Source organism: Ranitomeya variabilis, chromosome 3, assembly GCF_051348905.1.
Source record: "Ranitomeya variabilis isolate aRanVar5 chromosome 3, aRanVar5.hap1, whole genome shotgun sequence".
NCBI classification, from domain to species: domain Eukaryota; kingdom Metazoa; phylum Chordata; class Amphibia; order Anura; family Dendrobatidae; genus Ranitomeya; species Ranitomeya variabilis.
The window spans coordinates 308,494,443-308,514,474 of record NC_135234.1 but is presented as its reverse complement, the minus strand read 5'-3'; the positions used below and the strand labels follow the sequence as shown (position 1 = coordinate 308,514,474).

General features: G+C 40.1%; 1 protein-coding gene and 1 long non-coding RNA gene across 3 annotated transcripts in view; one reads left to right on the top strand and one right to left on the bottom strand.

The window, feature by feature from the left end:
* LOC143815888 (forkhead box protein O6-like) overlaps nucleotides 1-20,032 on the bottom strand; it is a 374,302-nt gene that overhangs the window by 54,693 nt on the left and 299,577 nt on the right. The window lies entirely within an intron of this gene.
* On the top strand, nucleotides 8,471-16,547 carry LOC143815889 (uncharacterized). The gene is made up of 4 exons (XR_013223839.1): nucleotides 8,471-8,639; nucleotides 8,740-8,904; nucleotides 11,058-11,152; nucleotides 16,436-16,547. It is a non-coding gene; the product is annotated as an uncharacterized LOC143815889 (long non-coding RNA).

The window sequence follows — 20,032 nt, the reverse complement described above, 5'->3', positions numbered from 1 at the left end:
TGGCTTCACTTAAAGGAAGTAGATGAAAACAATAAATAGTCAAAAGCAACAACAAGAGTGGACGATAGGAGATCAACCAAAATAGATAAAGGAAAAGGGGGTATACGACCTAGTTGAGCTGCATGGGTCCCCGACGCGCGTTTCGCGTTCCTGCTTCTTCCTGGGGGGTTTTACCTTATGTGTGGGCTAGTTTCACGTGCTTTTATACACCCATGATTCATTAGTAGCAGTGGTTTTAACGGCGCTTCCGCCCACGTGTCGGGCATGACGCAGACCCCGTTCGGCCCCTGCATGCCGCCGGCGCACACCCCCCCATCTGACGCGTCAAGACAGAGGAGTGGAGCCAACGGCAATGCAGACGCGTCTCCAGGGTTACCCACACCCGGAAGTGAACAGGAGCGCTCACCGCTGCTAAAAAGCCAAATCCACGTGTAAGTGTTCTCTATCCTACAATCCGCAGCGAAATGTTCCTGTCTCTGACTCCTGGATGAAACGTCAGTGGTTAAAGATTACCGATACATGATTGCTCATATATCTTCTTATATTTATACAGCCCCATGAAATCTACGGTCCCTACCTAAATTAGTAAAAAATGCAAAATAAAAATTAAAAATTAAAAATAAAAAGTGAAATAATTATCAATGCTACAATTAATGATTGTGTGCATTGATATATAAATGAATAGAAGGATTGGTTACTATACTGACTCTATATATGAAAAAGCCACACCTATGTGAAGAATAAGTGACATAAAGTGACTAAACTAGTTATCAACCTAATATTATCCAATACGGAATGCATCCATTATGGTGCCACACAATATATTACCTTACGAATTATTATTTTATTTTGACGAATCTCCAAACGTGCACACCTTAGTGCTGCATAATAATAAAAAGAGAAAGGACAACAGTGAATGAATAATAAATAAATATATATATATATATATATAAAAATATTATCTGTGCACAATATATGTGAAAGAACTATTTAAAATATTGGACCTAAGTTAGACATAGATATTTGGTCCAATATTTTATCACACTAATATTAGGTCCATAGTATAACAAAAGGGATCAGCAGATTGTATAGGGACTTTGATTAGAAGAATGTAGAAGCAATTCAATGTTACGCCAAAGCTTCAACTAGAGTACCATCAGGACAGTCGCTTGTTAGACAAAATTACTCCCAGCTTGGTAAAAAAGACGACATAGTAGCAATTCCATATTGATCCAATGCTTTACCTGGAATTTCATCCAGGCAAATACTTATAGGGCAGATCAATCCCAGCCAGAACAAACACTTGATTTAAACTTCTGGTTGCAAAATATTCATCAGGGTGTGTGAAAAATGCTGGCATCATCATGGGTTGAAGACAGGCGTACCCTGAATGAAAAATACATTATTTCAGCTTGAGTGTCCATCTGGACTGTAACTTGTTTTAACAAGTCATTTCCAGCTTGATAAAGAGGATATAATAGCTGCTCCATACTGGTCCTGTGCTTCGCATAGGGTGTCACGTAGGGTGTCATCTGGACAGTAGCTTACAAGACAAATTAGACCCAGCCAAAGCAAAAAATACGCTTGATTAAATCATCCCGGTTGCTAGATGTTTCTCAGGACATATAGGAACACTGACGTCATCATGGGTTGAAGAAAAGCACAGCATAAGATGTACTAGAAAAAATTAAAACAATGTTACTTACTTAAAAAACATTAAAACACCAATTAAAACGGCACTATAACACAGAAGATACCACATCATAGGAAAGGGGCAAAACTTATGACTTCGTTTAGACCCTTAGGTTGTACGGATTCAATTTTTGAGATCCATTTTGCCTCCAATTGGGCTAGATCTTTCCTCCAATTTCCACCTCTCTGGTCTATACGCACCTTATCAATCCCTATTATCTTTAGGAGTCTGCCATCACAATTATGAGACTGTCTAAAATGTCTGGGTATTGGTTTCAGACTCGTTATATCCTCAATTTCCCTGGCATTAATGATGTCATTGTAATGCTCTCTCACTCGAATCTTTAACTGTCTCGAGGTCAACCCAACATAGATTTTTTTGCAAGGGCAGACTGCATAGTAAACCACCCCTACACTGTTGCACGTGATATGTTGGGTAATTGTGAATGTCCTAGTTCCTTTACTGGATTCAAACGTAGACGCTTTTACCATATTGGGGCATGCTATGCAATTATTGCATGGGAAAAATCCCCATTTCTGCCCCTTGGAACATAACGATTTTTCTGGCGTTACTCCAACGTAATAACTATGGACCAATTGGTCCTTTAGATTGCTTGATCTCCTATAAGTGATTGAAGGTCGCTCATTAATGTATTTACCCAGAGTCCTATCAGTGGATAATAACGGCCAATACTTTTCAAGGGCCATTTTTACCTCAGACCATTTTTCATTATAGGTTGAGATAAATCTTACTTGGGATCCGGTTGATTCTTTACCCTTTGATGTCAATAAGTCATTTCGTTCCACTCTATGGGCTCTTTTTAGGCCCCTCTTGATACTCCGTCGTGAGTATCCCCTCTCCCTAAATCTAGATGTTAAAATCTCAGCCTGTTCGGAAAAGGCACCATCATTAGAGCATATTCTCCTGGCCCTAAGGAACTGACCTGTGGGGATTCCATTAATCAGCGGCTGTGGATGAGAGGAGGATGCATGGAGTATAGAGTTGACAGCCGTATCTTTACGATAGACGGTAGTTTCTAATGTTCCCTGAAGACCCTTCAGAATTTTTATGTCCAAAAAATCAATAGATGTTTGACTATATTTACACGTCAATTTGATATTCATCTCGTTGGTATTAAGAATATCCACAAAATTGAGAAGGTCCTGTTCCGTGCCCTGCCAGATCATAAGAATATCATCAATATAGCGGACCCAGAACAGGACCTTCTCAATGTAGGCAATAGGGTTAACAAAAAATATTAATCTTTCCCATCTACCCAAAAACAGGTTTGCATATGAGGGGGCAAAAGCCGCCCCCATAGCAGTACCCTGTCTTTGTAGGTAGAAGGTTTCTTTAAAGATAAAATAATTGTGCCTCAAGACAAATTCAAGAAGGGTCAACAGGAAACCAATGAACTCTACATCATGTTCAGTCATCATCAAGAAAGTTTTTGCTGCCAATATTCCATCCCGATGGTAAATAGACGTGTATAATGATTCAACATCTAGGCTCACTAGCCACATATCATCCTCCATTGGAATACCTTCCACCTTTTTCAAAACATCCCCTGTATCCCTCACATGTGATGGTAGATCATATACCAATGGTTTCAGATAGAAATCAAGGTATTTCGAGATTGTTTCGCATAAACTACCGTTGCCCGATACAATTGGGCGTCCAGGCGGTGTTGTTAGGTTTTTATGTATTTTTGGGATAAAGTATATACAGGCTGCCTTTGGGAAGGTAGGTATCAGATTGTTCCTTAGTTCCTTAGTTATAATGCCTTTACGAAAGGCTTCTTCCAGGATATCAGTTATTTCTCCCTGGTAGGCTGACGTAGGGTTAAATGTTAATCTCTGATAGCAGTTGCTATCCCTCAGCTGCCTAAAGGCCTCCTTTTCGTATAACTTCGTGGGCCACAGCACCACATTTCCCCCTTTGTCAGCAGGTTTAATCACTGCTCCCTTTAGGCCTCTTAGTTCCTTCACAGTGAAGGAACTAAGAGGCCTAAAGGGAGCAGTGATTAAACCTGCTGACAAAGGGGGAAATGTGGTGCTGTGGCCCACGAAGTTATACGAAAAGGAGGCCTTTAGGCAGCTGAGGGATAGCAACTGCTATCAGAGATTAACATTTAACCCTACGTCAGCCTACCAGGGAGAAATAACTGATATCCTGGAAGAAGCCTTTCGTAAAGGCATTATAACTAAGGAACTAAGGAACAATCTGATACCTACCTTCCCAAAGGCAGCCTGTATATACTTTATCCCAAAAATACATAAAAACCTAACAACACCGCCTGGACGCCCAATTGTATCGGGCAACGGTAGTTTATGCGAAACAATCTCGAAATACCTTGATTTCTATCTGAAACCATTGGTATATGATCTACCATCACATGTGAGGGATACAGGGGATGTTTTGAAAAAGGTGGAAGGTATTCCAATGGAGGATGATATGTGGCTAGTGAGCCTAGATGTTGAATCATTATACACGTCTATTTACCATCGGGATGGAATATTGGCAGCAAAAACTTTCTTGATGATGACTGAACATGATGTAGAGTTCATTGGTTTCCTGTTGACCCTTCTTGAATTTGTCTTGAGGCACAATTATTTTATCTTTAAAGAAACCTTCTACCTTCAAAGACAGGGTACTGCTATGGGGGCGGCTTTTGCCCCCTCATATGCAAACCTGTTTTTGGGTAGATGGGAAAGATTAATATTTTTTGTTAACCCTATTGCCTACATTGAGAAGGTCCTGTTCTGGGTCCGCTATATTGATGATATTCTTATGATCTGGCAGGGCACGGAACAGGACCTTCTCAATTTTGTGGATATTCTTAATACCAACGAGATGAATATCAAATTGACGTGTAAATATAGTCAAACATCTATTGATTTTTTGGACATAAAAATTCTGAAGGGTCTTCAGGGAACATTAGAAACTACCGTCTATCGTAAAGATACGGCTGTCAACTCTATACTCCATGCATCCTCCTCTCATCCACAGCCGCTGATTAATGGAATCCCCACAGGTCAGTTCCTTAGGGCCAGGAGAATATGCTCTAATGATGGTGCCTTTTCCGAACAGGCTGAGATTTTAACATCTAGATTTAGGGAGAGGGGATACTCACGACGGAGTATCAAGAGGGGCCTAAAAAGAGCCCATAGAGTGGAACGAAATGACTTATTGACATCAAAGGGTAAAGAATCAACCGGATCCCAAGTAAGATTTATCTCAACCTATAATGAAAAATGGTCTGAGGTAAAAATGGCCCTTGAAAAGTATTGGCCGTTATTATCCACTGATAGGACTCTGGGTAAATACATTAGTGAGCGACCTTCAATCACTTATAGGAGATCAAGCAATCTAAAGGACCAATTGGTCCATAGTTATTACGTTGGAGTAACGCCAGAAAAATCGTTATGTTCCAAGGGGCAGAAATGGGGATTTTTCCCATGCAATAATTGCATAGCATGCCCCAATATGGTAAAAGCGTCTACGTTTGAATCCAGTAAAGGAACTAGGACATTCACAATTACCCAACATATCACGTGCAACAGTGTAGGGGTGGTTTACTATGCAGTCTGCCCTTGCAAAAAAATCTATGTTGGGTTGACCTCGAGACAGTTAAAGATTCGAGTGAGAGAGCATTACAATGACATCATTAATGCCAGGGAAATTGAGGATATAACGAGTCTGAAACCAATACCCAGACATTTTAGACAGTCTCATAATTGTGATGGCAGACTCCTAAAGATAATAGGGATTGATAAGGTGCGTATAGACCAGAGAGGTGGAAATTGGAGGAAAGATCTAGCCCAATTGGAGGCAAAATGGATCTCAAAAATTGAATCCGTACAACCTAAGGGTCTAAATGAAGTCCTAAGTTTTGCCCCTTTCCTATGATGTGGTATCTTCTGTGTTATAGTGCCGTTTTAATTGGTGTTTTAATGTTTTTTAAGTAAGTAACATTGTTTTAATTTTTTCTAGTACATCTTATGCTGTGCTTTTCTTCAACCCATGATGACGTCAGTGTTCCTATATGTCCTGAGAAACATCTAGCAACCGGGATGATTTAATCAAGCGTATTTTTTGCTTTGGCTGGGTCTAATTTGTCTTGTAAGCTACTGTCCAGATGACACCCTACGTGACACCCTATGCGAAGCACAGGACCAGTATGGAGCAGCTATTATATCCTCTTTATCAAGCTGGAAATGACTTGTTAAAACAAGTTACAGTCCAGATGGACACTCAAGCTGAAATAATGTATTTTTCATTCAGGGTACGCCTGTCTTCAACCCATGATGATGCCAGCATTTTTCACACACCCTGATGAATATTTTGCAACCAGAAGTTTAAATCAAGTGTTTGTTCTGGCTGGGATTGATCTGCCCTATAAGTATTTGCCTGGATGAAATTCCAGGTAAAGCATTGGATCAATATGGAATTGCTACTATGTCGTCTTTTTTACCAAGCTGGGAGTAATTTTGTCTAACAAGCGACTGTCCTGATGGTACTCTAGTTGAAGCTTTGGCGTAACATTGAATTGCTTCTACGTTCTTCTAATCAAAGTCCCTATACAATCTGCTGATCCCTTTTGTTATACTATGGACCTAATATTAGTGTGATAAAATATTGGACCAAATATCTATGTCTAACTTAGGTCCAATATTTTAAATAGTTCTTTCACATATATTGTGCACAGATAATATTTTTATATATATATATATATATATATATATTTATTTATTATTCATTCACTGTTGTCCTTTCTCTTTTTATTATTATGCAGCACTAAGGTGTGCACGTTTGGAGATTCGTCAAAATAAAATAATAATTCGTAAGGTAATATATTGTGTGGCACCATAATGGATGCATTCCGTATTGGATAATATTAGGTTGATAACTAGTTTAGTCACTTTATGTCACTTATTCTTCACATAGGTGTGGCTTTTTCATATATAGAGTCAGTATAGTAACCAATCCTTCTATTCATTTATATATCAATGCACACAATCATTAATTGTAGCATTGATAATTATTTCACTTTTTATTTTTAATTTTTAATTTTTATTTTGCATTTTTTACTAATTTAGGTAGGGACCGTAGATTTCATGGGGCTGTATAAATATAAGAAGATATATGAGCAATCATGTATCGGTAATCTTTAACCACTGACGTTTCATCCAGGAGTCAGAGACAGGAACATTTCGCTGCGGATTGTAGGATAGAGAACACTTACACGTGGATTTGGCTTTTTAGCAGCGGTGAGCGCTCCTGTTCACTTCCGGGTGTGGGTAACCCTGGAGACGCGTCTGCATTGCCGTTGGCTCCGCCCCTCTGTCTTGACGCGTCAGATGGGGGTGTGTGCGCCGGCGGCATGCAGGGGCCGAACGGGGTCTGCGTCATGCCCGACACGTGGGCGGAAGCGCCGTTAAAACCACTGCTACTAATGAATCATGGGTGTATAAAAGCACGTGAAACTAGCCCACACATAAGGTAAAACCCCCCAGGAAGAAGCAGGAATGCGAAACGCGCGTCGGGGACCCATGCAGCTCAACTAGGTCGTATACCCCCTTTTCCTTTATCTATTTTGGTTGATCTCCTATCGTCCACTCTTGTTGTTGCTTTTGACTATTTATTGTTTTCATCTACTTCCTTTAAGTGAAGCCATGCTCCTCACAAATGTGCTTACTATATTGAGATTACTGCACTTCAAGTTTTGTTGAGGTAGTTATGTACCCCTTTTTTATATAACATTTGATCAACTATGCAGTCGCACTAAGCACTTTATAAGGAAGCATCAGCAGTATTCACATACTTATTTGATTTTGTATTGAGACTAATTTGTGTTCCTTTAAGGTTATGTAGGCTTGTATAAGCCACCTCATATAGGAACAATAGTCCCCTTTTTTTTGCCTCCAAAACAAATATATGGTATCTAGCCAAGTGGGCGTTAACTGACGGGGATATTTAGGATTTTTCAGGGGTGTATTACCCAGTAGGGCTGATATGTTGTGCACAAGTATCTCCATATTTTAATAATTTTTTGTATTTATGCTAAAATGGTAATAAATAAAGAATTTAGATTTTACATGGCGTTTGCTTCCATCTTCTTCTAATTGGTGTATATTTATGTTGTGGGAAGTGCCATTGATTAAGCCTTGTTCTATATATAGGTCAACTTATTGTTTCTGTACTTTGTTACAGTGTCCGTTAGGCTAAAATGGATATAAAAACCAGAGACCAAAGCTGGTTATCCTGTATGGATACAGTGTTTTGTGGAGATACGGTGCCCAATGATTCTAGTAATGGTGGGCACAAAACTGAATTAAAAAATTCTATCAAATATTTATTAAAAAGAAGAACACGCATGTGGTGGAACAAGGCATCATTGGAAAACTACCTGGCCAAAGGGTTGATCCCAAGAGGGCTTAGAGTACGAATTATGCCATCATACCCGGTTGAGGATGTTACCTTCCGGACTAGATGGGAAGAAACATGTAATTTATGCTCAAGATCCTTGATTGAACTACTAATTGGGAATAATAAAAAAAGTTTAGAAAAGATGGATGTAGAGATTGAGTCAACTAAGACTAAATTGCTTGAAAATATGTCGGGAACTGAGGTTGAGATCTTGAATAAAGATATAGATGCACAATTCATTGTTTGGGAGAAGGAGGTGAAGGAGACAAAGGCGAAGAAATTCCAGAGGGATTTACTGGATTTCAAGAATGGCTCCATTTATAGATGGCAATCTACAATCAACAAAGGAGCGAATAATATGAGGTCATCCTCAATTTCATCGCTCTCCTCTAGGGAGGATGATAGTAGATCTGGAGACCACACATATAATTTGAGGAAGTATACGGGTTGGAGGAAAAATGATAGACAAAGGAGAAAGAACAGGAGACCAGATACTCCGTCTACATCAAAACTCCAGGTAATCAATCTGACAGATATTGAATTGACTAAACCCCAGTTGGAAGTTCTTAGTCTGGGTCTATCCTTCTCACCCACTGCCCCGTTTAACTCTTTTTTAGCCATAAAAGACCTCCACTTATTTGCACGAAAATTGGTGCTAAAGAAACTTCATGAGAAACCTCAAAAGGGGGAGGAATGGAATGAAAAGGAGTTGGAGACTATATCGATATTGGAAGAACTTAGTGGGGAAAGAGACAAAGAAAAGGATAAAACAGACATTAGGGGTAAGTTTATACCGCCCGTTCCAAAAAAATTTCCTCCACTCAATCTCTACCCAAATGTTGACCAGTTTGTAAAACTTGTCTCTAATGAATTTGAAAAAATTTCCGAGAAAATCACACAGGGCAATCTGACTTATGCCCAAAGAAAAGCAGTGAAGGAACTAAGAGGCCTAAAGGGAGCAGTGATTAAACCTGCTGACAAAGGGGGAAATGTGGTGCTGTGGCCCACGAAGTTATACGAAAAGGAGGCCTTTAGGCAGCTGAGGGATAGCAACTGCTATCAGAGATTAACATTTAACCCTACGTCAGCCTACCAGGGAGAAATAACTGATATCCTGGAAGAAGCCTTTCGTAAAGGCATTATAACTAAGGAACTAAGGAACAATCTGATACCTACCTTCCCAAAGGCAGCCTGTATATACTTTATCCCAAAAATACATAAAAACCTAACAACACCGCCTGGACTCCCAATTGTATCGGGCAACGGTAGTTTATGCGAAACAATCTCGAAATACCTTGATTTCTATCTGAAACCATTGGTATATGATCTACCATCACATGTGAGGGATACAGGGGATGTTTTGAAAAAGGTGGAAGGTATTCCAATGGAGGATGATATGTGGCTAGTGAGCCTAGATGTTGAATCATTATACACGTCTATTTACCATCGGGATGGAATATTGGCAGCAAAAACTTTCTTGATGATGACTGAACATGATGTAGAGTTCATTGGTTTCCTGTTGACCCTTCTTGAATTTGTCTTGAGGCACAATTATTTTATCTTTAAAGAAACCTTCTACCTTCAAAGACAGGGTACTGCTATGGGGGCGGCTTTTGCCCCCTCATATGCAAACCTGTTTTTGGGTAGATGGGAAAGATTAATATTTTTTGTTAACCCTATTGCCTACATTGAGAAGGTCCTGTTCTGGGTCCGCTATATTGATGATATTCTTATGATCTGGCAGGGCACGGAACAGGACCTTCTCAATTTTGTGGATATTCTTAATACCAACGAGATGAATATCAAATTGACGTGTAAATATAGTCAAACATCTATTGATTTTTTGGACATAAAAATTCTGAAGGGTCTTCAGGGAACATTAGAAACTACCGTCTATCGTAAAGATACGGCTGTCAACTCTATACTCCATGCATCCTCCTCTCATCCACAGCCGCTGATTAATGGAATCCCCACAGGTCAGTTCCTTAGGGCCAGGAGAATATGCTCTAATGATGGTGCCTTTTCCGAACAGGCTGAGATTTTAACATCTAGATTTAGGGAGAGGGGATACTCACGACGGAGTATCAAGAGGGGCCTAAAAAGAGCCCATAGAGTGGAACGAAATGACTTATTGACATCAAAGGGTAAAGAATCAACCGGATCCCAAGTAAGATTTATCTCAACCTATAATGAAAAATGGTCTGAGGTAAAAATGGCCCTTGAAAAGTATTGGCCGTTATTATCCACTGATAGGACTCTGGGTAAATACATTAGTGAGCGACCTTCAATCACTTATAGGAGATCAAGCAATCTAAAGGACCAATTGGTCCATAGTTATTACGTTGGAGTAACGCCAGAAAAATCGTTATGTTCCAAGGGGCAGAAATGGGGATTTTTCCCATGCAATAATTGCATAGCATGCCCCAATATGGTAAAAGCGTCTACGTTTGAATCCAGTAAAGGAACTAGGACATTCACAATTACCCAACATATCACGTGCAACAGTGTAGGGGTGGTTTACTATGCAGTCTGCCCTTGCAAAAAAATCTATGTTGGGTTGACCTCGAGACAGTTAAAGATTCGAGTGAGAGAGCATTACAATGACATCATTAATGCCAGGGAAATTGAGGATATAACGAGTCTGAAACCAATACCCAGACATTTTAGACAGTCTCATAATTGTGATGGCAGACTCCTAAAGATAATAGGGATTGATAAGGTGCGTATAGACCAGAGAGGTGGAAATTGGAGGAAAGATCTAGCCCAATTGGAGGCAAAATGGATCTCAAAAATTGAATCCGTACAACCTAAGGGTCTAAATGAAGTCCTAAGTTTTGCCCCTTTCCTATGATGTGGTATCTTCTGTGTTATAGTGCCGTTTTAATTGGTGTTTTAATGTTTTTTAAGTAAGTAACATTGTTTTAATTTTTTCTAGTACATCTTATGCTGTGCTTTTCTTCAACCCATGATGACGTCAGTGTTCCTATATGTCCTGAGAAACATCTAGCAACCGGGATGATTTAATCAAGCGTATTTTTTGCTTTGGCTGGGTCTAATTTGTCTTGTAAGCTACTGTCCAGATGACACCCTACGTGACACCCTATGCGAAGCACAGGACCAGTATGGAGCAGCTATTATATCCTCTTTATCAAGCTGGAAATGACTTGTTAAAACAAGTTACAGTCCAGATGGACACTCAAGCTGAAATAATGTATTTTTCATTCAGGGTACGCCTGTCTTCAACCCATGATGATGCCAGCATTTTTCACACACCCTGATGAATATTTTGCAACCAGAAGTTTAAATCAAGTGTTTGTTCTGGCTGGGATTGATCTGCCCTATAAGTATTTGCCTGGATGAAATTCCAGGTAAAGCATTGGATCAATATGGAATTGCTACTATGTCGTCTTTTTTACCAAGCTGGGAGTAATTTTGTCTAACAAGCGACTGTCCTGATGGTACTCTAGTTGAAGCTTTGGCGTAACATTGAATTGCTTCTACATTCTTCTAATCAAAGTCCCTATACAATCTGCTGATCCCTTTTGTTATACTATGGACCTAATATTAGTGTGATAAAATATTGGACCAAATATCTATGTCTAACTTAGGTCCAATATTTTAAATAGTTCTTTCACATATATTGTGCACAGATAATATTTTTATATATATATATATATATATATATATATATATATATTTATTTATTATTCATTCACTGTTGTCCTTTCTCTTTTTATTATTATGCAGCACTAAGGTGTGCACGTTTGGAGATTCGTCAAAATAAAATAATAATTCGTAAGGTAATATATTGTGTGGCACCATAATGGATGCATTCCGTATTGGATAATATTAGGTTGATAACTAGTTTAGTCACTTTATGTCACTTATTCTTCACATAGGTGTGGCTTTTTCATATATAGAGTCAGTATAGTAACCAATCCTTCTATTCATTTATATATCAATGCACACAATCATTAATTGTAGCATTGATAATTATTTCACTTTTTATTTTTAATTTTTAATTTTTATTTTGCATTTTTTACTAATTTAGGTAGGGACCGTAGATTTCATGGGGCTGTATAAATATAAGAAGATATATGAGCAATCATGTATCGGTAATCTTTAACCACTGACGTTTCATCCAGGAGTCAGAGACAGGAACATTTCGCTGCGGATTGTAGGATAGAGAACACTTACACGTGGATTTGGCTTTTTAGCAGCGGTGAGCGCTCCTGTTCACTTCCGGGTGTGGGTAACCCTGGAGACGCGTCTGCATTGCCGTTGGCTCCGCCCCTCTGTCTTGACGCGTCAGATGGGGGTGTGTGCGCCGGCGGCATGCAGGGGCCGAACGGGGTCTGCGTCATGCCCGACACGTGGGCGGAAGCGCCGTTAAAACCACTGCTACTAATGAATCATGGGTGTATAAAAGCACGTGAAACTAGCCCACACATAAGGTAAAACCCCCCAGGAAGAAGCAGGAACGCGAAACGCGCGTCGGGGACCCATGCAGCTCAACTAGGTCGTATACCCCCTTTTCCTTTATCTATTTTGGTTGATCTCCTATCGTCCACTCTTGTTGTTGCTTTTGACTATTTATTGTTTTCATCTACTTCCTTTAAGTGAAGCCATGCTCCTCACAAATGTGCTTACTATATTGAGATTACTGCACTTCAAGTTTTGTTGAGGTAGTTATGTACCCTTTTTTATATAACATTTGATCAACTATGCAGTCGCACTAAGCACTTTATAAGGAAGCATCAGCAGTATTCACATACTTATTTGATTTTGTATTGAGACTAATTTGTGTTCCTTTAAGGTTATGTAGGCTTGTATAAGCCACCTCATATAGGAACAATAGTCCCCTTTTTTTTGCCTCCAAAACAAATATATGGTATCTAGCCAAGTGGGCGTTAACTGACGGGGATATTTAGGATTTTTCAGGGGTGTATTACCCAGTAGGGCTGATATGTTGTGCACAAGTATCTCCATATTTTAATAATTTTTTGTATTTATGCTAAAATGGTAATAAATAAAGAATTTAGATTTTACATGGCGTTTGCTTCCATCTTCTTCTAATTGGTGTATATTTATGTTGTGGGAAGTGCCATTGATTAAGCCTTGTTCTATATAGGTCAACTTATTGTTTCTGTACTTTGTTACAGTGTCCGTTAGGCTAAAATGGATATAAAAACCAGAGACCAAAGCTGGTTATCCTGTATGGATACAGTGTTTTGTGGAGATACGGTGCCCAATGATTCTAGTAATGGTGGGCACAAAACTGAATTAAAAAATTCTATCAAATATTTATTAAAAAGAAGAACACGCATGTGGTGGAACAAGGCATCATTGGAAAACTACCTGGCCAAAGGGTTGATCCCAAGAGGGCTTAGAGTACGAATTATGCCATCATACCCGGTTGAGGATGTTACCTTCCGGACTAGATGGGAAGAAACATGTAATTTATGCTCAAGATCCTTGATTGAACTACTAATTGGGAATAATAAAAAAAGTTTAGAAAAGATGGATGTAGAGATTGAGTCAACTAAGACTATATTGCTTGAAAATATGTCGGGAACTGAGGTTGAGATCTTGAATAAAGATATAGATGCACAATTCATTGTTTGGGAGAAGGAGGTGAAGGAGACAAAGGCGAAGAAATTCCAGAGGGATTTACTGGATTTCAAGAATGGCTCCATTTATAGATGGCAATCTACAATCAACAAAGGAGCGAATAATATGAGGTCATCCTCAATTTCATCGCTCTCCTCTAGGGAGGATGATAGTAGATCTGGAGACCACACATATAATTTGAGGAAGTATACGGGTTGGAGGAAAAATGATAGACAAAGGAGAAAGAACAGGAGACCAGATACTCCGTCTACATCAAAACTCCAGGTAATCAATCTGACAGATATTGAATTGACTAAACCCCAGTTGGAAGTTCTTAGTCTGGTTCTATCCTTCTCACCCACTGCCCCGTTTAACTCTTTTTTAGCCATAAAAGACCTCCACTTATTTGCACGAAAATTGGTGCTAAAGAAACTTCATGAGAAACCTCAAAAGGGGGAGGAATGGAATGAAAAGGAGTTGGAGACTATATCGATATTGGAAGAACTTAGTGGGGAAAGAGACAAAGAAAAGGATAAAACAGACATTAGGGGTAAGTTTATACCGCCCGTTCCAAAAAAATTTCCTCCACTCAATCTCTACCCAAATGTTGACCAGTTTGTAAAACTTGTCTCTAATGAATTTGAAAAAATTCCCGAGAAAATCACACAGGGCAATCTGACTTATGCCCAAAGAAAAGCAGTGAAGGAACTAAGAGGCCTAAAGGGAGCAGTGATTAAACCTGCTGACAAAGGGGGAAATGTGGTGCTGTGGCCCACGAAGTTATACGAAAAGGAGGCCTTTAGGCAGCTGAGGGATAGCAACTGCTATCAGAGATTAACATTTAACCCTACGTCAGCCTACCAGGGAGAAATAACTGATATCCTGGAAGAAGCCTTTCGTAAAGGCATTATAACTAAGGAACTAAGGAACAATCTGATACCTACCTTCCCAAAGGCAGCCTGTATATACTTTATCCCAAAAATACATAAAAACCTAACAACACCGCCTGGACGCCCAATTGTATCGGGCAACGGTAGTTTATGCGAAACAATCTCGAAATACCTTGATTTCTATCTGAAACCATTGGTATATGATCTACCATCACATGTGAGGGATACAGGGGATGTTTTGAAAAAGGTGGAAGGTATTCCAATGGAGGATGATATGTGGCTAGTGAGCCTAGATGTTGAATCATTATACACGTCTATTTACCATCGGGATGGAATATTGGCAGCAAAAACTTTCTTGATGATGACTGAACATGATGTAGAGTTCATTGGTTTCCTGTTGACCCTTCTTGAATTTGTCTTGAGGCACAATTATTTTATCTTTAAAGAAACCTTCTACCTTCAAAGACAGGGTACTGCTATGGGGGCGGCTTTTGCCCCCTCATATGCAAACCTGTTTTTGGGTAGATGGGAAAGATTAATATTTTTTGTTAACCCTATTGCCTACATTGAGAAGGTCCTGTTCTGGGTCCGCTATATTGATGATATTCTTATGATCTGGCAGGGCACGGAACAGGACCTTCTCAATTTTGTGGATATTCTTAATACCAACGAGATGAATATCAAATTGACGTGTAAATATAGTCAAACATCTATTGATTTTTTGGACATAAAAATTCTGAAGGGTCTTCAGGGAACATTAGAAACTACCGTCTATCGTAAAGATACGGCTGTCAACTCTATACTCCATGCATCCTCCTCTCATCCACAGCCGCTGATTAATGGAATCCCCACAGGTCAGTTCCTTAGGGCCAGGAGAATATGCTCTAATGATGGTGCCTTTTCCGAACAGGCTGAGATTTTAACATCTAGATTTAGGGAGAGGGGATACTCACGACGGAGTATCAAGAGGGGCCTAAAAAGAGCCCATAGAGTGGAACGAAATGACTTATTGACATCAAAGGGTAAAGAATCAACCGGATCCCAAGTAAGATTTATCTCAACCTATAATGAAAAATGGTCTGAGGTAAAAATGGCCCTTGAAAAGTATTGGCCGTTATTATCCACTGATAGGACTCTGGGTAAATACATTAATGAGCGACCTTCAATCACTTATAGGAGATCAAGCAATCTAAAGGACCAATTGGTCCATAGTTATTACGTTGGAGTAACGCCAGAAAAATCGTTATGTTCCAAGGGGCAGAAATGGGGATTTTTCCCATGCAATAATTGCATAGCATGCCCCAATATGGTAAAAGCGTCTACGTTTGAATCCAGTAAAGGAACTAGGACATTCACAATTACCCAACATATCACGTGCAACAGTGTAGGGGTGGTTTACTATGCAGTCTGCCCTTGCAAAAAAATCTATGTTGGGTTGACCTCGAGACAGTTAAAGATTCGAGTGAGAGAGCATTACAATGACATCATTAATGCCAGGGAAATTGAGGATATAACGAGTCTGAAACCAATACCCAGACATTTTAGACAGTCTCATAATTGTGATGGCAGACTCCTAAAGATAATAGGGATTGATAAGGTGCGTATAGACCAGAGAGGTGGAAATTGGAGGAAAGATCTAGCCCAATTGGAGGCAAAATGGATCTCAAAAATTGAATCCGTACAACCTAAGGGTCTAAATGAAGTCCTAAGTTTTGCCCCTTTCCTATGATGTGGTATCTTCTGTGTTATAGTGCCGTTTTAATTGGTGTTTTAATGTTTTTTAAGTAAGTAACATTGTTTTAATTTTTTCTAGTACATCTTATGCTGTGCTTTTCTTCAACCCATGATGACGTCAGTGTTCCTATATGTCCTGAGAAACATCTAGCAACCGGGATGATTTAATCAAGCGTATTTTTTGCTTTGGCTGGGTCTAATTTGTCTTGTAAGCTACTGTCCAGATGACACCCTACGTGACACCCTATGCGAAGCACAGGACCAGTATGGAGCAGCTATTATATCCTCTTTATCAAGCTGGAAATGACTTGTTAAAACAAGTTACAGTCCAGATGGACACTCAAGCTGAAATAATGTATTTTTCATTCAGGGTACGCCTGTCTTCAACCCATGATGATGCCAGCATTTTTCACACACCCTGATGAATATTTTGCAACCAGAAGTTTAAATCAAGTGTTTGTTCTGGCTGGGATTGATCTGCCCTATAAGTATTTGCCTGGATGAAATTCCAGGTAAAGCATTGGATCAATATGGAATTGCTACTATGTCGTCTTTTTTACCAAGCTGGGAGTAATTTTGTCTAACAAGCGACTGTCCTGATGGTACTCTAGTTGAAGCTTTGGCGTAACATTGAATTGCTTCTACGTTCTTCTAATCAAAGTCCCTATACAATCTGCTGATCCCTTTTGTTATACTATGGACCTAATATTAGTGTGATAAAATATTGGACCAAATATCTATGTCTAACTTAGGTCCAATATTTTAAATAGTTCTTTCACATATATTGTGCACAGATAATATTTTTATATATATATATATATATATTTATTTATTATTCATTCACTGTTGTCCTTTCTCTTTTTATTATTATGCAGCACTAAGGTGTGCACGTTTGGAGATTCGTCAAAATAAAATAATAATTCGTAAGGTAATATATTGTGTGGCACCATAATGGATGCATTCCGTATTGGATAATATTAGGTTGATAACTAGTTTAGTCACTTTATGTCACTTATTCTTCACATAGGTGTGGCTTTTTCATATATAGAGTCAGTATAGTAACCAATCCTTCTATTCATTTATATATCAATGCACACAATCATTAATTGTAGCATTGATAATTATTTCACTTTTTATTTTTAATTTTTAATTTTTATTTTGCATTTTTTACTAATTTAGGTAGGGACCGTAGATTTCATGGGGCTGTATAAATATAAGAAGATATATGAGCAATCATGTATCGGTAATCTTTAACCACTGACGTTTCATCCAGGAGTCAGAGACAGGAACATTTCGCTGCGGATTGTAGGATAGAGAACACTTACACGTGGATTTGGCTTTTTAGCAGCGGTGAGCGCTCCTGTTCACTTCCGGGTGTGGGTAACCCTGGAGACGCGTCTGCATTGCCGTTGGCTCCGCCCCTCTGTCTTGACGCGTCAGATGGGGGTGTGTGCGCCGGCGGCATGCAGGGGCCGAACGGGGTCTGCGTCATGCCCGACACGTGGGCGGAAGCGCCGTTAAAACCACTGCTACTAATGAATCATGGGTGTATAAAAGCACGTGAAACTAGCCCACACATAAGGTAAAACCCCCCAGGAAGAAGCAGGAACGCGAAACGCGCGTCGGGGACCCATGCAGCTCAACTAGGTCGTATACCCCCTTTTCCTTTATCTATTTTGGTTGATCTCCTATCGTCCACTCTTGTTGTTGCTTTTGACTATTTATTGTTTTCATCTACTTCCTTTAAGTGAAGCCATGCTCCTCACAAATGTGCTTACTATATTGAGATTACTGCACTTCAAGTTTTGTTGAGGTAGTTATGTACCCTTTTTTATATAACATTTGATCAACTATGCAGTCGCACTAAGCACTTTATAAGGAAGCATCAGCAGTATTCACATACTTATTTGATTTTGTATTGAGACTAATTTGTGTTCCTTTAAGGTTATGTAGGCTTGTATAAGCCACCTCATATAGGAACAATAGTCCCCTTTTTTTTGCCTCCAAAACAAATATATGGTATCTAGCCAAGTGGGCGTTAACTGACGGGGATATTTAGGATTTTTCAGGGGTGTATTACCCAGTAGGGCTGATATGTTGTGCACAAGTATCTCCATATTTTAATAATTTTTTGTATTTATGCTAAAATGGTAATAAATAAAGAATTTAGATTTTACATGGCGTTTGCTTCCATCTTCTTCTAATTGGTGTATATTTATGTTGTGGGAAGTGCCATTGATTAAGCCTTGTTCTATATATAGGTCAATATAAAGTATACCAGCCTGGTAAAAGAAAGGCAGAACAGATTTACCATGTGAATCTGATAAAACCCTGGAAAGACCGCTCTGCCCTAGCGGTGGATATACCCCGCCCGGTTTGCGCACCTACCGTACCGGAGGTGCAGATTGCCGAGACTCTCTCGGAACGACAAAAATCTGAGGTGAAGCAGTTTTTGTTACAGAACCGACAGTTTTTCTCGGAAAAACCTGGCCAGACTAAGCTGGTGAAACATGAGATCGTCACAGAACCCGGGGTCACAGTCCATGTGAAGCCTTACCGGATTCCGGAAGCCCGCCGTGAAGCCGTCTCCCGGGAAGTGAGGGCAATGTTGGACTTAGGAGTCATTGAGGAGTCGCACAGCGCTTGGTCCAGTCCAATTGTGTTGATACCCAAGCCGGATGGCTCCATAAGATTTTGTAATGACTTTAGGAAACTGAATGCGGCTTCTAAATTTGATGCGTATCCTATGCCCCGGGTTGATGAGTTGATCGACCGGCTTGGTAAAGCCCGATACATTACGACCCTGGATCTAACAAAGGGGTACTGGCAGATCCCTCTTGCCGAGGCGGCCAGAGAAAAGACGGCATTTGCTACACCGGAAGGTCTGTTCCAGTATATCTACATGCCATTTGGACTTCACGGAGCACCAGCAACGTTCCAGAGACTGATGGATCGAGTCTTGAGGCCCCACAGGCAGTACGCTTCTGCCTATCTCGATGACATCGTAATTTACAGCATGGACTGGGGGACTCACCTCCAGAAAGTACAGGCGGTGATTGATGACCTGCGAGAAGCAGGCTTAACTGCGAACCCCAAGAAATGTCACATCGGGCTGGAAGAAGCCCGATATTTGGGCTACGTGATAGGCAGAGGAGTGATTAAGCCCCAGATCGACAAAATACAGGCTATTCAGAGCTGGCCGCAGCCAGTGAACAAGAAACAAGTTCAAGCGTTCCTGGGGATTGCCGGCTATTATCGCCGGTTCATACCCAACTTTGCAGCCATTGCCACCCCCTTGATGGATCTTACCAAAGGGAAGGATTCCGTCATGGTAAAGTGGACTTCCGCGGCCGAAGAGGCCTTCCACAGCCTGAAACGGGCTTTGTGCTCTCAGCCCGTACTAGTGACTCCCGATTTCAGCAGCGAGTTTGTGGTGCAAACTGATGCCTCTGATACTGGTATCGGAGCTGTACTTTCCCAGGTGAAGGACGGAGTGGAACACCCGGTCCTCTACCTCACTCGGAAATTAAATGTACATGAGCAGAGGTATGCCGTGGTAGATAAAGAGTGCCTAGCCATCAAATGGGCTCTCGACTCCCTCAAGTATTACCTGGCAGGTAGGAAGTTTAAGCTGGTCACGGACCATGCCCCTCTCAAGTGGATGCACCTCCACAAG